Genomic DNA, 17,630 nt, shown 5'->3' with positions numbered 1-17,630 from the left:
ATAGCTCCAGCGTTGTCACAGAAGAGAGTCATCGGCCCCGATGCATTGGGAATGACTCCTAGGTCGGCAATGAACTCCTTCATCCAGATTGCTTCATGTGCTACCTCCGAGGCTGCCATGTACTCCGCTTCACATGTAGATCCCGCCACGACGCTCTGCTTGCAACTGCACCAGCTGACTGCCCCACCATTCAAAATATACACGTATCCGGTTTGTGACTTAGAGTCATCCAGATATGTGTCGAAGCTAGCATCGACGTAACCCTTTACGACGAGCTCTTCGTCACCTCCATAAATGAGAAACATATCCTTAGTCCTTTTCAGGTACTTCAGGATGTTCTTGACCGCTGTCCAGTGTTCCATGCCGGGATTACTTTGGTACCTTCCTACCAAACTCACGGCAAGGTTTACATCAGGTCCGGTACACAGCATGGCATACATAATAGACCCTATGGCCGAGGCATAGGGGACGACACTCATCTTTTCTCTATCTTCTGCCGTGGTCGGGCATTGACCCGTGCTCAATCTCACACCTTGCAATACAGGCAAGAACCCCTTCTTGGACTGATCCATATTGAACTTCTTCAATATCTTGTCAAGGTATGTGCTTTGTGAAAGACCTATGAGGCGTCTCGATCTATCTCTATAGATCTTGATGCCTAATATGTAAGCAGCTTCTCCAAGGTCCTTCATTGAAAAACACTTATTCAAGTAGGCCTTTATACTTTCCAAGAATTCTATATCATTTCCCATCAATAGTATGTCATCCACATATAATATGAGAAATGTGAAGGAAATATGCTCTAGAGGCAATAATAAAGTATTATTTATTTCCTTATATCATGATAAATGTTTATTATTCATGCTAGAATTGTATTAACCGGAAACATAATACATGTGTGAATACATAGACAAACAGAGTGTCACTAGTATGCCTCTACTTGACTAGCTCGTTGATCAAAGATGGTTATGTTTCCTAGCCATAGACATGAGTTGTCATTTTTTTGACTAGGAACTGTAGGGGAAACCCCCACAGCATATCAAAACTTTATTGAGAAAAAGAGATACAGTACAAGTACAATGGGGGATTACAAGAGGTAATCAAAGGAAGCTAGGGGAAGAAGGAGAAATAACAAGTTAATGAGTTGTCATTTGATTAACGGGATCACATCATTAGGAGAATGATGTGATTGACTTGACCCATTTCGTTAGCTTAGCACTCGATCGTTTAGTATGTTGCTATTGCTTTCTTCATGACTTATACATGTTCCTATGACTATGAGATTATGCAACTCCCGTTTACCGGAGGAACACTTTGTGTGCTACCAAACGTCACAACGTAACTGGGTGATTATAAAGGTGCTCTACAGGTGTCTCCAAAGGTACTTGTTGGGTTGGCGTATTTCGAGATTAGGATTTGTCACTCTGATTGTCGGAGAGGTATCTCTGGGCCCACTCAGTAATACACATCACTATAAGCCTTGCAAGCATTGTGACTAATGAGTTAGTTGCGGGATGATGTATTACGGAACGAGTAAAGAGACTTGCCGGTAACGAGATTGAACTAGGTATCGAGATACCGACGATCGAATCTCGGGCAAGTAACATACCGATGACAAAGGGAACAACGTATGTTGTTATGCGGTCTGATCGATAAAGATCTTCGTAGAATATGTGGGAACCAATATGAGCATCCAGGTCCCCTGTTGGTTATTGACCGGAGAGGTGTCTCGGTCATGTCTACATAGTTCTCGAACCCGTAGGGTCCGCACGCTTAAAGTTACGATGACAGTTATATTATGAGTTTATATGTTTTGATGTACCGAAGGTTGTTCGGAGTCCCGGATGTGATCACGGACATGACGAGGAGTCTCAAAATGGTCGGGACATAAAGATTGATATATTGGAAGCCTATGTTTGGACATCGGAAGTGTTCCGGGTGAAATCGGGATTTTTCCGGAGTACCGGAGGTTACCGGAACCCCCCAGTAACTTAATGGGCCTTAGTGGGCCTAGGTGGAAGAGAGGAGAGGAGGCCAGGGCAAAGCCGCGCCCCCCTTCCCCCCAGTCCGAATAGGACAAGTAGAGGGGGGCGGCGCCCCCCCTTCCTTCCTCCCCTCCACCTCTTCCCCTTCCACTCCTAGTCCAACATGGAAAAGGGGGGAGTCCTACTCCCGGTAGGAGTAGGACTCCTCCTGGCGCGCCTCTCCTCCCTTGGCCGGCGGCCTCCCCCTTACTCCTTTATATACGGGGTTAGGGGGGCACCTCTCTACACACAATTGATCTACGATCTTTTAGCCGTGTGCGGTGCCCCCTCCACCATATTACACCTCGATAATATCGTAGCGGTGCTTAGGCGAAGCCCTGCGTCGGTAGAACATCATCATCGTCACCACGCCGTCGTGCTGACGAAACTCTCCCTCAACACTCGGCTGGATCGAAGTTCGAGGGACGTCATCGAGCTGAACGTGTGCTGAACTCGGAGGTGTCGTGCGTTCGGTACTTGATCGGTCGGATCGTGAAGACGTATGACTACATCAACCGCATTGTGTTAACGCTTCCACTTACGGACTCCGAGGGTACGTGGACAACACTCTCCCCTCTCGTTGCTATGCATGACCATGATCTTGCGTGTGCGTAGGAAATTTTTTGAAATTACTACATTCCCCAACAGTGGCATCCGAGCCTGGTTTTATGCGTTGATGTTATGCACGAGTAGAACACAAGTGAGTTGTGGGCGATATAAGTCAAACTGCTTACCAGCATGTCATACTTTGGTTCGGCGGTATTGTGAGATGAAGCGGCCCTGACCGACATTACGCGTACGCTTACGCGAGACTGGTTTCACTGTTGCGAGCACTCATTGCTTAAAGGTGACTGTCGGGTGTCTGTCTCTCTCACTTTAGTTGAACCGAGTGTGGCTACGCCCGGTCCTTGCGAAGGTTAAAACAGCACCAACTTGACAAACTATCGTTGTGGTTTTGATGCGTAGGTAAGAACGGTTCTTGCTAAGCCCGTAGCAGCCAAGTAAAACTTGCAACAACAAAGTAGAGGACGTCTAACTTGTTTTTGCAGGGCATGTTGTGATGTGATATGGTCAAGACATGATGTTATATTTTATTGTATGAGATGATCATGTTTTGTAACCGAGTTATCGGCAACTGGCAGGAGCCATATGGTTGTCGCTTTATTGTATGAAATGCAATCGCCATGTGATTGTTTTACTTTATCACTAAGCGGTAGCGATAGTCGTAAAAGCAATAGTTGGCGAGACGACAACGATGCTACGATGGAGATCAAGGTGTCGCGCCGGTGACGATGGTGATCATGACGGTGCTTCGGATATGGAGATCACAAGCACAAGATGATGATGGCCATATCATATCACTTATATTGATTGCATGTGATGTTAATCTTTTATGCATCTTATCTTGCTTTGATTGACGGTAGCATTATAAGATGATCTCTCACTAAAATTTCAAGATAAAAGTGTTCTCCCTGAGTATGCACCGTTGCGAAAGTTCTTCGTGCTGAGACACCACGTAATGATCGGGTGTGATAGGTTCTACGTTCAAATACAACGGGTACAAAACAGTTGCACACGCGGAATACTCAGGTTAAACTTGACGAGCCTAGCATATGCAGATATGGCCTCGGAACACGGAGACCGAAAGGTCGAGCGTGAATCATATAGTAGATATGATCAACATAGTGATGCTCACCATTGAAACTACTCCATCTCACGTGATGATCGGACATGGTTTAGTTGATTTGGATCACGTAATCACTTAGATGATTAGAGGGATGTCTATCTAAGTGGGAGTTCTTAAGTAATATGATTAATAGAACTTAAATTTATCATGAACTTAGTACCTAATAGTATCTTGCTTGTCTATGTTAATTGTAGATAAATGGCCCGTGCTGTTGTTCCGTTGAATTTTAATGCGTTCCTTGAGAAAGCAAAGTTGAAAGATGATGGTAGCAATTACACGGACTCGGTCCGTAACTTGAGGATTATCCTCATTGCTGCACAGAAAAATTACGTCCTGGAAGCACCGCTGGGTGCCAGGCCTCCTGCAAGAGCAACACCAGAAGTTATGAACGTCTGGCAGAGCAAAGCTGATGACTACTCGATAGTTCAGTGTGCCATGCTTTACGGCTTAGAACCGGGTCTTCAACGACGTTTTGAACGTCATGGAGCATATGAGATGTTCCAGGAGTTGAAGTTAATATTTCAAGCAAATGCCCGGATTGAGAGATATGAAGTCTCCAATAAGTTCTACAGCCGCAAGATGGAAGAGAATAGTTCTGTCAGTGAGCATATACTCAAAATGTCTGGGTATAATAATCACTTGATTCAACTGGGAGTTAATCTTCCGGATGATAGCGTCATTGACAGAATTCTTCAATCACTGCCACCAAGCTACAAGAGCTTCGTGATGAACTATAACATGCAAGGGATGAATAAGACAATTCCCGAGCTCTTCGCAATGCTAAAGGCAACAGAGGTAGAAATCAAAAAGGAGCATCAAGTGTTGATGGTCAATAAGACCACTAGTTTCAAGAAAAAGGGCAAAGGGAAGAAGAAGGGGAACTTCAAGAAGAACAGCAAGCAAGTTGCTGTTCAGGAGAAGAAACCCAAGTCTGGACCTAAGCCTGAAACTGAGTGCTTCTACTTCAAGCAGACTGGTCACTGGAAGCGGAACTGCCCCAAGTATTTGGCGGATAAGAAGGATGGCAAGGTTAACAAAGGTATATGTGATATACATGTTATTGATGTGTACCTTACTAATGCTCGCAGTAGCACCTGGGTATTTGATACTGGTTCTGTTGCTAATATTTGCAACTCGAAACAGGGGCTACGGATTAAGCGAAGATTGGCTAAGGACGAGGTGACGATGCGCGTGGGAAATGGTTCCAAAGTCGATGTGATCGCGGTCAGCACGCTACCTCTACATCTACCTTCGGGATTAGTTTTAGACCTAAATAATTGTTATTTGGTGCCAGCGTTAAGCATGAACATTATATCTGGATCTTGTTTAATGCGAGACGGTTATTCATTTAAATCAGAGAATAATGGTTGTTCTATTTATATGAATAATATCTTTTATGGTCATGCACCCTTGAAGAGTGGTCTATTTTTGTTGAATCTCGATAGTAGTGATACACATATTCATAATGTCGAAGCCAAAAGATGCAGAGTTGATAATGATAGTGCAACTTATTTGTGGCACTGCCATTTAGGTCATATCGGTGTAAAGCGCATGAAGAAACTCCATACCGATGGACTTTTGGAATCACTTGATTATGAATCACTTGGTACTTGCGAACCGTGCCTCATGGGCAAGATGACTAAAACACCGTTCTCCGGAACTATGGAGAGAGCAACAGATTTATTGGAAATCATACATACAGATGTATGTGGTCCGATGAATATTGAGGCTCGTGGCGGATATCGTTATTTTCTCACCTTCACAGATGATTTGAGCAGATATGGGTATATCTACTTAATGAAACATAAGTCTGAAACATTTGAAAAGTTCAAAGAATTTCAGAGTGAAGTTGAAAATCATCGTAACAAGAAAATAAAATTTCTACGATCTGATCGTGGAGGAGAATACTTGAGTTACGAGTTTGGCCTACATTTGAAACAATGCGGAATAGTTTCGCAACTCACGCCACCCGGAACACCACAACTTAATGGTGTGTCCGAACGTCATAATCATACTTTACTAGATATGGTATGATCTATGATGTCTCTTACTGATTTACCGCTATCGTTTTGGGGTTATGCTTTAGAGACGGCTGCATTCACTCTAAATAGGACACCATCGAAATCCGTTGAGACGACGCCTTATGAACTATGGTTTGGCAAGAAACCAAAGTTGTCGTATCTTAAAGTTTGGGGTTGCGATGCTTATGTGAAGAAACTTCAACCTGATAAGCTCGAACCTAAATCGGAGAAATGTGTCTTCATAGGATACCCAAAGGAGACTGTTGGGTACACCTTCTATCACAGATCCGAAGGCAAGACATTCGTTGCTAAGAATGGATCCTTTCTAGAGAAGGAGTTTCTCTCGAAAGAAGTGAGTGGGAGGAAAGTAGAACTTGATGAGGTAATTGTACCTGCTCCCTTATTGGAAAGTAGATCATCACAGAAACCAGTTTCTGCGACACCTACGCCAATTAGTGAGGAAGTTAATGATAATGATCATGAAACTTCAGATCAAGTTATTACTAAACCTCGTAGGTCAACCAGATTAAGATCCGCACCAGAGTGGTACGGTAATCCTGTTCTGGAGGTTATGTTACTAGACCATGACGAACCTATGAACTATGAAGAAGTGATGGTGAGCCCAGATTCCGCAAAATGGCTTGAAGCCATGAAATCCGAGATGGGATCCATGTATGAGAACAAAGTATGGACTTTGGTTGACTTGCCCGATGATCGGCAAGCCATTGAAAATAAATGGATCTTCAAGAAGAAGACTGACGCTGACGGTAATGTTACTGTCTATAAAGCTCGACTTGTTGCGAAAGGTTTTCGACAAGTTCAAGGGATTGACTACGATTAGACCTTCTCACCCGTAGTGATGCTTAAGTCTGTCCGAATCATGTTAGCAATTGCCGCATTTTATGATTATGAAATTTGGCAAATGGATGTCAAAACTGCATTCCTGAATGGATTTCTGGAAGAAGAGTTGTATATGATGCAACCGGAAGGTTTTGTCGATCCAAAGGGAGCTAACAAAGTGTGCAAGCTCCAGCGATCCATTTATGGACTGGTGCAAGCCTCTCGAAGTTGGAATAAACGCTTTGATAGTGTGATCAAAGCATTTGGTTTTATACAGACTTTTGGAGAAGCCTGTATTTACAAGAAAGTGAGTGGGAGCTCAGTAGCATTTCTGATATTATATGTGGATGACATATTGCTGATAGGAAATGATATAGAATTTTTGGATAGCATAAAGGGATACTTGAATAAGAGTTTTTCAATGAAAGACCTCGGTGAAGATGCATATATATTAGGCATTAAGATCTATAGAGATAGATCAAGACGCTTAATTGGACTTTCACAAAGCACATACCTTGACAAAGTTTTGAAGAAGTTCAAAATGGATCAAGCAAAGAAAGGGTTCTTGCCTGTACTACAAGGTGTGAGATTGAGTAAGACTCAATGCCCGACCACTGCAGAAGATAGAGAGAAGATAAAAGATGTTCCCTATGCTTCAGCCATAGGCTCTATCATGTATGCAATGTTGTGTACCAGACCTGATGTGTGCCTTGCTATAAGTTTAGCAGGGAGGTACCAAAGTAATCCAGGAGTGGATCACTGGACAGCGGTCAAGAACATCCTGAAATACCTGAAAAGGACTAAGGATATGTTTCTCGTTTATGGAGGTGACAAAGAGCTCATCGTAAATGGTTACGTTGATGCAAGCTTTGACACTGATCCGGACGATTCTAAATCGCAAACCGGATACATGTTTACATTGAACGGTGGAGCTGTCAGTTGGTGCAGTTCTAAGCAAAGTGTCGTGGCGGGATCTACGTGTGAAGCGGAGTACATAGCTGCTTCGGAAGCAGCAAATGAAGGAGTCTGGATGAAGGAGTTCATATCCGATCTAGGTGTCATACCTAGTGCATCGGGACCAATGAAAATCTTTTGTGACAATACTGGTGCAATTGCCTTAGCAAAGGAATCCAGATTTCACAAGAGAACCAAGCACATCAAAAGACGCTTCAATTCCATCCGGGATTTAGTCCAGGTGGGAGACATAGAAATTTGCAAGATACATATGGATCTGAATGTTGCAGACCCGTTGACTAAGCCTCATCCACGAGCAAAACATGATCAGCACCAAGACTCCATGGGTGTAAGAATCATTACTGTGTAATCTAGATTATTGACTCTAGTGCAAGTGGGAGACTGAAGGAAATATGCCCTAGAGGCAATAATAAAGTATTATTTATTTCCTTATATCATGATAAATGTTTATTATTCATGCTAGAATTGTATTAACCGGAAACATAATACATGTGTGAATACATAGACAAACAGAGTGTCACTAGTATGCCTCTACTTGACTAGCTCGTTGATCAAAGATGGTTATGTTTCCTAGCCATAGACATGAGTTGTCATTTGATTAACGGGATCACATCATTAGGAGAATGATGTGTTTGACTTGACCCATTCCGTTAGCTTAGCACTCGATCGTTTAGTATGTTGTTATTGCTTTCTTCATGACTTATACATGTTCCTATGACTATGAGATTATGCAACTCCCGTTTACCGGAGGAACACTTTGTGTGCTACCAAACGTCACAACGTAACTGGGTGATTATAAAGGTGCTCTACAGGTGTCTCCAAAGGTACTTGTTGGGTTGGCGTATTTCGAGATTAGGATTTGTCACTCCGATTGTCGGAGAGGTATCTCTGGGCCCACTCAGTAATACACATCACTATAAGCCTTGCAAGCATTGTGACTAATGAGTTAGTTGCGGGATGATGTATTACGGAATGAGTAAAGAGACTTGCCGGTAACGAGATTGAACTAGGTATCGAGATACGGACGATCGAATCTCGGGCAAGTAACATACCGATGACAAAGGGAACAACGTATGTTGTTATGCGGTCTGACCATAAAGATCTTCGTAGAATATGTGGGAACCAATATGAGCATCCAGGTTCCGCTATTGGTTATTGACCGGAGAGGTGTCTCGGTCATGTCTACATAGTTCTCGAACCCGTAGGGTCCGCACGCTTAAAGTTACGATGACAGTTATATTATGAGTTTATATGTTTTGATGTACCGAAGGTTGTTCGGAGTCCCGGATGTGATCACGGACATGACGAGGAGTCTCGAAATGGTCGAGACATAAAGATTGATATATTGGAAGCCTATGTTTGGACATCGGAAGTGTTCCGGGTGAAATCGGGATTTTTCCGGAGTACCGGGAGGTTACCGGAACCCCCCGGTAACTTAATGGGCCTTAGTGGGCCTAGGTGGAAGAGAGGAGAGGAGGCCAGGGCAGGGCCGCGCCCCCCTTCCCCCCCAGTCTGAATAGGACAAGGAGAGGGGGCGGCGCCCCCCCTTCCTTCCTCCCCTCCACCTCTTCCCCCTTCCACTCCTAGTCCAACATGGAAAAGGGGGGAGTCCTACTCCCGGTAGGAGTAGGACTCCTCCTGGCGCGCCTCTCCTCCCTTGGCCGGCGGCCTCCCCCTTGCTCCTTTATATACGGGGGTAGGGGCACCTCTCTACACACAATTGATCTACGATCTTTTAGCCGTGTGTGGTGCCCCCCTCCACCATATTACACCTCGATAATATCGTAGCGGTGCTTAGGCGAAGCCTTGCGTCGGTAGAACATCATCATCGTCACCACGCCGTCGTGCTGATGAAACTCTCCCTCAACACTCGGCTGGATCAGAGTTCGAGGGACGTCATCGAGCTGAACGTGTGCTGAACTCGGAGGTGCCGTGCGCTCGGTACTTGATCGGTCGGATCGTGAAGACGTACGACTACATCAACCGCGTTATGTTAACGCTTCCGCTTACGGTCGACGAGGGTACGTGGACAGCACTCTCCCCTCTCGTTGCTATGCATCACCATGATCTTGCGTGTGCGTAGGAAATTTTTTGAAATTACTACGTTCCCCAACAAAATGCTACAGAGCTCCCACTCACTTTCTTGTAAACACAGGCTTCTCCATAAGTCTGTGTAAACCCAAACGCTTTGATCATCTCATCAAAGCGAATGTTCCAACTCCGAGATGCCTGCACCAGCCCATAGATTGAGCGCTGGAGCTTGCATACTTTGTTAGCATTCTTAGGATCGACAAAACCTTCCGGCTGCATCATATACAATTCTTCCTTAAGGAAGCCGTTAAGGAATGCCGTTTTGACGTCCATTTGCCATATTTCATAATCGTAGAATGCGGCAATTGCTAACATGATTTGGACGGACTTCAGCTTCGCTACGGGTGAGAAGGTCTCATCGCAGTCAACACCTTGAACTTGTCGATAACCCTTAGCGACAAGTCGAGCTTTATAGATGGTAACATTTCCATCCGCGTCCGTCTTCTTCTTAAAGATCCATTTATTTTCTATCGCTCGCCGATCATCGGGCAAGTCTGTCAAAGTCCATACTTTGTTTTCATATATGGATCCTATCTCGGACTGCATGGCTTCATGCCATTTGTTGGAATATGGACCCGCCATTGCTTCTTCATAGTTTGAAGGTTCACCGTTGTCCAACAACATGATTTCCAAGACAGGGTTGCCGTACCACTCTGGTGCGGAACATGTCCTTGTGGACCTACGAAGTTCAGTGGTAACTTGATCATGATCGTCATCATTAACTTCCTCTCTAGTCGATGCAGGCACCACAGAAACATTTTCTTGTGCTGCGCTACTTTCCGGTGCGAGAGGGGTCATCTCATCAAGTTCCACTTTCCTCCCACTTACTTCTTTCGAGAGAAACTCTTTCTCCAGAAAGGACCCATTCTTGGCAACGAAGATCTTGCCTTCGGATCTGAGGTAGAAGGTATACCCAATGGTTTCCTTAGGGTATCCTATGAAGACACATTTTTCCGACTTGGGTTCGAGCTTTTCAGGTTGAAGTTTCTTGACATAAGCATCGCATCCCCAAACTTTAAGAAACGACAGCTTAGGTTTCTTTCCAAACCATAATTCATACGGTGTCGTCTCAATGGATTTCGACGGAGCCCTATTTAAAGTGAATGCGGCAGTCTCTAAAGCATAACCCCAGAATGATAGCGGTAGATCAGTAAGAGACATCATAGATCGCACCATATCCAATAGAGTGCGATTACGACGTTCGGACACACCATTACGCTGAGGTGTTCCAGGCGGCGTGAGTTGTGAAACAATTCCACATTTCCTTAAGTGTGTGCCAAATTCGTGACTCAAATATTCCCCTCCACGATCTGATCGTAAGAACTTTATTTTCCTGTCACGTTGATTCTCAACCTCACTCTGAAATTCCTTGAACTTTTCAAAGGTCTCAGACTTGTGTTTCATTAAGTAGACATACCCATATCTACTCAAGTCAGCAGTGAGGGTGAGAACATAACGATAGCCACCGCGAGCCTCAACGCTCATTGGACCGCACACATCAGTTGTATGATTTCCAATAAGTTGGTTGCTCGCTCCATTGTTACGGAGAACGGAGTCTTGGTCATTTTGCCCATGAGGCATGGTTCGCACGTGTCAAATGATTCATAATCAAGGGACTCCAAAAGTCCATCTGCATGGAGTTTCTTCATGCGTTTGACACCAATGTGACCAAGGCGGCAGTGCCACAAGTATGTGGGACTATCATTATCAACCTTACATTTATTGGCATTCACACTATGAATATGTGTAACATCACATTCGAGATTCATTAAGAATAAACCATTGACCAGCGGGGCATGACCATAAAACATATCTCTCATATAAATAGAACAACCATTATTCTCGGATTTAAATGAGTAGCCATCTCGCATTAAACGAGATCCAGATACAATGTTCATGCTCAAAGCTGGCACTAAATAACAATTATTGAGGTTTAAAACTAATCCCGTAGGTAAATGTAGAGGTAGCGTGCCGATGGCGATCACATCGACCTTGGAACCATTCCCGACGCGCATCGTCACCTCGTCTTTCGCCAGTCCCCGCTTATTCCGCAGCTCCTGCTTTGAGTTACAAATATGAGCAACCGCACCGGTATCAAATACCCAGGAGCTACTACGAGCGCTGGTTAGGTACACATCAATAACATGTATATCACATATACCTTTGGTATTGCCGGCCTTCTTATCCGCTAAGTATTTGGGGCAGTTCCGCTTCCAGTGACCGTTTCCCTTGCAATAAAAGCACTCAGTCTCAGGCTTAGGTCCATTCTTTGTCTTCTTCCCGGCAGCTTGCTTACCGGGCGCGGCAAATCCCTTGCCGTCTTTCTTGAAGTTCTTCTTACCCTTGCCTTTCTTGAACTTAGTGGTTTTATTCACCATCAACACTTTATGTTCCTTTTTGATCTCCACCTCCGCTGATTTCAGCATTGAATATACCTCAGGAATGGTCTTTTCCATCCCCTGCATATTGAAGTTCATCACAAAGCTCTTGTAGCTAGGTGGGAGCGACTGAAGGATTCTGTCAACGATCGCGTCATCCGGGAGATTAACTCCCAGCTGAGACAAGCGGTTGTGCAACCCAGACATTTTGGGTATGTGTTCGCTGACGGAACTATTCTCCTCCATCTTACAACTGTAGAACTTGTCGGAGACTTCATATCTCTCGACCCGGGCATGAGCTTGGAAAACCATTTTCAGCTCTTGGAACATCTCATATGCTCCGTGCTGCTCAAAACGCTTTTGGAGCCCCGGTTCTAAGCTGTAAAGCATGCCGCACTGAACCAGGGAGTAATCATCACTACGCGACTGCCAGGCGTTCAGAACGTCTTGAGTTGCTGGGAAAACAGGTGCATCACCTAGCGGTGCTTCAAGGACATATGCTTTCTGTCAGCTATGAGGATAATCCTCAGGTTACGGACCCAGTCCGTGTAGTTGCTACCATCGTCTTTCAACTTGGTTTTCTCTAGGAACGCGTTGAAGTTGAGGGCAACATTAGCGTGGGCCATTTGATCTACAAGACATATTGTAAAGATTTTTAGACTAAGTTCATGATAATAAAGTTCATCTAATCAAATTATTAACGAACTCCCACTCAGACAGACATCCCTCTAGTCATCTAAGTGTTACATGATCCGAGTCAACTAGGCCGTGTCCGATCATCACGTGAGACGGACTAGTCATCATCGGTGAACATCTTCATGTTGATCGTATCTGCTATACGACTCATGTTCGACCTTTCGGTCTCTTGTGTTCCGAGGCCATGTCTGTACATGCTAGGCTCGTCAAGTCAACCTAAGTGTATTGTGTGTGTAAATCTGGCTTACACCTGTTGTATGCGAACGTTAGAACCTATCACACCCAATCATTACGTGGTGCTTCGGAACAACGAACCTTCGCAACGGTGCACAGTTAGGGGGAACACTTTCTTGAAATTTTAGCGAGGGATCATCTTATTTATGCTACCGTCGTTCTAAGCAAATAAGATGTAAAACATGATAAACATCACATGCAATCAAATAGTGACATGATATGGCCAATATCATTTTGCTCCTTTTGATCTCCATCTTCGGGGCGCCATGTTCATCATCGTCACCGGCATGACACCATGATCTACATCATCGTGTCTTCATGAAGTTGTCTCGCCAATTATTACTTCTACTACTATGGCTAACGGTTAGCAATAAAGTAAAGTAATTACATGGTGTTTCAGTTGACACGCAGGTCATAAATAAATTAAGACAACTCCTAGGCTCCTGCCGGTTGTCATACTCATCGACATGCAAGTCGTGATTCCTATTACAAGAACATGATCAATCTCATACATCACATATATCATTCATCTCATCCTTCTGGCCATATCACATCACATGACACTTGCTGCAAAAACAAGTTAGACGTCCTCTAATTGTTGTTGCAAACTTTTATGTGGCTGCTATAGGTTTCTAGCAAGAACGATTCTTACCTACGCCAAAACCACAACGTGATATGCCAATTTCTATTTACCCTTCATAAGGACCCTTTTCATCGAATCCGATCCGACTAAAGTGGGAGAGACAGACACCCGCTAGCCACCTTATGCAACTAGTGCATGTCAGTCGGTGGAACCTGTCTCACGTAAGCGTACGTGTAAGGTCGGTCCGGGCCGCTTCATCCCACGATGCCGCCGAATCAAGATAAGACTAGTAATGGCAAGTAAATTGACAAAATCAACGCCCACAACAACTTGTGTTCTACTCATGCATAGAAACTACGCATAGACCTGGCTCATGATGCCACTGATGGGGATCGTAGCAGAAATTTAAAATTTTCTACGCATCACCAAGATCAATCTATGGAGTTTACTAGCAACGAGAGGGAAGGAGTGCATCTACATACCCTTGTAGATCGCGAGCGGAAGTGTTCAAGAGAACGGGGTTGATGAATCGTACTCGTCGTGATCCAAATCACCGATGATCCTAGCGCCGAACTGACGGCACCTCCACGTTCAACACACGTACGGTTGGGAGAGACGTATCCTCCTTCTTGATCCAGCAAGGGGGAAGGAGAGGTTGATGGAGATCCAGCAGCACGACGGCGTGGTGGTGGAAGCAGCGGGGATCTCGGTAGGGCTTCGCCAAGCTCAGCGAGAGGGAGAGATGTTACGGGGGGAGAGGGAGGCGCCAGGGGCTTGGGTGCGCAGCCCTCCCTCCCCCCCTTTTATATAGGGGCCCTGGGGGGCGCCGGCCCCTGGAGATCCCATCTCAAGGGGGGGGGGCGGCGGCCAAGGGGGGGAACTTGCCCCCCAAGTCAGGTGGGGCGCCCCCACCCCCAGGGTTTCCAACCCTAGGCGCAGGGGGAGGTCCATGGGGGGCGCACCAGCCCACCAGGGGCTGGTTCCCTTCCCACTTCAGCCCATGGGGCCCTCCGGGATAGGTGGCCCCACCCGGTGGACCCCCGGGACCCTTCCGGTGGTCCCGGTACAATACCGGTGACCCCCGAAACTTTCCCGGTGGCCGAAACTAGACTTCCTATATATAAATCTTTACCTCCGGACCATTCTGGAACTCCTCGTGATGTCTGGGATCTCATCCGGGACTCCGAACAACTTTCGGGTTACCGCATACTAAGATCTCTACAACCCTAGCATCACCGAACCTTAAGTGTGTAGACCCTACGGGTTCGGGAGACACGCAGACATGACCGAGACGACTCTCCGGTCAATAACCAACAGCGGGATCTGGATACCCATGTTGGCTCCCACATGCTCCTGGATGATCTCATCGGATGAACCACGATGTCGAGGATTCAAGTAATCCCGTATACAATTCCCTTTGTCAATCGGTACGTTACTTGCCCGAGATTCGATCGTCGGTATCCCAATACCTCGTTCAATCTCGTTACCGACAAGTCACTTTACTCATACCGTAATGCATGATCCCGTGACCAATCACTTGGTCACATTGAGCTCATTATGATGATGCATTACCGAGTGGGCCCAGAGATACCTCTCCGTCATACGGAGTGACAAATCCCAGTCTCGATTTGTGCCAACCCAACAGACACTTTCGGAGATACCTGTAGTGCACCTTTATGGCCACCCAGTTATGTTGTGACGTTTGGTACACCCAAAGCATTCCTACGGTATCCGGGAGTTGCACGATCTCATGGTCTAAGGAAATGATACTTGAGATTAGAAAAGCTTCAGCAAACGAACTACACGATCTAGTGCTATGCTTAGGATTGGGTCTTGTCCATCACATCATTCTCCTAATGATGTGATCCCGTTATCAATGACATCCAATGTCCATGGTCAGGAAACCGTAACCATCTATTGATCAACGAGCTAGTCAACTAGAGGCTCACTAGGGACATGTTATGGTCTATGTGTTCACACATGTATTACAATTTCTGGATAACACAATTATAGCATGAACAAAAGACAATTATCATGAACAAGGAAATATAATAATAACCAATTATTATTGCCTCTAGGGCATATTTCCAACAGGTGTGGCACACTTTGCATTTGGGCACGCTTATCCCTGGCCTTGTTGTGGACGGCTAGCCATTGGGGAGAGCACCACTCATCCACCATCGCCTCCCAACAGTCCATCCTATCCGCACACCATCTCGGGGGCACCTAAGTCAGGCAAAGAGAAATTTCAGTGCTACGCCTACGAATGAAATCCAGGAAACTAAGTACAAGGCCTTAAGAATAGGTAATTACCTTCATGTACTTCTCCTTACTCAGATACTTGCCGCGGCACTTCTTCTTGGCCCTCCTAATGTTAGTCGAGGCGTAGTAGTCTCGAACAGCCTGCACCCTAGCCTCGTGCCGTAAGTTCTGAAGTAGGCTCTTGCACTCGGCTTCGAGAACCCTAGCCGCCTCCGCCTCGTGTTCCTCGGAACACTTGTAGAAGGTCTACAATCGAACAAGACAACACTGATTAGTACAATCACTAGGTAGTGTTGATTTCTAATTCTGTAAGGAGAAATTACCCAAAACCGCCACCTCACAATGTCGGCCACCGTCTCGCACAAGAAACCGTCGACCCTCTCCTCCGGCGGGGCCTGGGCAGCCACGTACAGCTCCCAGCTCAGTGCTAGCTGTGGAACCTAACCCTCACCGGGCAACATGACCCACCCTGGGAAGTGGTGCCGGCAAAGCACACCAAGGACCTGGTTGGGCCTGCGGACACCATCGGCGTGTATCCAACCCCTGTAGTATGACAAGACCAACACATTAGATATTAATTTGAAGAAACATGAAGGACAAAGGTTAAAAAGAGTAAATGCACTTACTTCTCCCCGTTAGGCTCAATCAACCACCTGTGATCGCGGGTCGCCGGCACAGCCGGGAGCTTCGTACCACCAGGCTGGTAGACCTTCTTGCCCCCCTCAACCAGCTCGCCCTTGCTATAACTATCATCAGACCAGGTTTCCTCGCCATTAGCATGGCCACTAGTCTCCGGAGTCCCGTGGGACGAAGACTCTAGGACCGGAGTCTCGTGGGACGAAGACTCTGGGGCCCGAGTCTCATGGGACGAAGGCTCGTGGACCGGAGTCCGAGACGGGTCCAAGTATGACGGGTCCACCTGAGACGGAGCACTCCGGTGGTCCGGAGAAACAACTGGGGTGGCGGCGAGGAAGGTGCAACAGTCTTCCTACCTCTCCCGCCGCCACATCCACCTCTAGCAGCCCTCTTGGACTTCCCCCGACCTCTCCCGGTCGAAGAAGAAGCGCCCGCCGGTGTCATCATGCTGTCTGCCAGCGCTCTCCGAAGGTGCTGGGGTGGAATAATAGCACCCCTCCCAACACGCGCCGAGGAAGGAGGCTCGGAGCGCTCTCGACCCGTGCCCACCATCTGTCAACACCTGCAATGACAAAGAGTAAACGAAACTAGTACAACATAAACATAATAAAATATTTAAGTGTGTACCATCATCATGAACATAATAAAAAATTTAATACCTAATAACATGAACTAATTAATAATATATATTCCCCTCGATCCTCAACCCCTCGACCACTCGGCTACCCTCGACCCCTCGGCGACCCTAGACCATCGGCGACCCTCTTTTTCTACTTTTCCTACTTCTTTTTTCATCTTCTACTTCTACTTCTTCCTTTTTCATCATCGTCATCTTCTTCTTCTTCTTCTTCTTCTTCTTCTTCTTCTACTTATTATTCTTTTTTTCATCATCTTCTTCTTACTCTTCTTCTTCTTCCTCCTCTTCTTCTTTTACTTCTTTTTTCATCTTTCTTCTTCTTACTCTTCTTCTTCTTCTTCTTCTTCTTCCTCTTCTTCTTCTACTTCTTTTTTTCATCTTTCTTCTTCTAATAATCTAAACCTAAACCTAGCTAGCACTAACCTAAACCACCCACTAACCTAAACTTTCTTCTTCTAATAATCCAATGTTGTTTTTTCAACTTTCTTGTTTTTTCATCTTCTTCCTCTTCTTCTTCTTCCATCATCATCATCATCATCTTCTTCTTCTTCTTCTTTCATCATCAT

Source organism: Aegilops tauschii, chromosome 7, assembly GCF_002575655.3.
Source record: "Aegilops tauschii subsp. strangulata cultivar AL8/78 chromosome 7, Aet v6.0, whole genome shotgun sequence".
In the NCBI taxonomy this organism is placed as follows: domain Eukaryota; kingdom Viridiplantae; phylum Streptophyta; class Magnoliopsida; order Poales; family Poaceae; genus Aegilops; species Aegilops tauschii.
The sequence above is the reverse complement of the archived record's forward strand: the minus strand, read 5'-3'. Positions refer to the sequence as shown.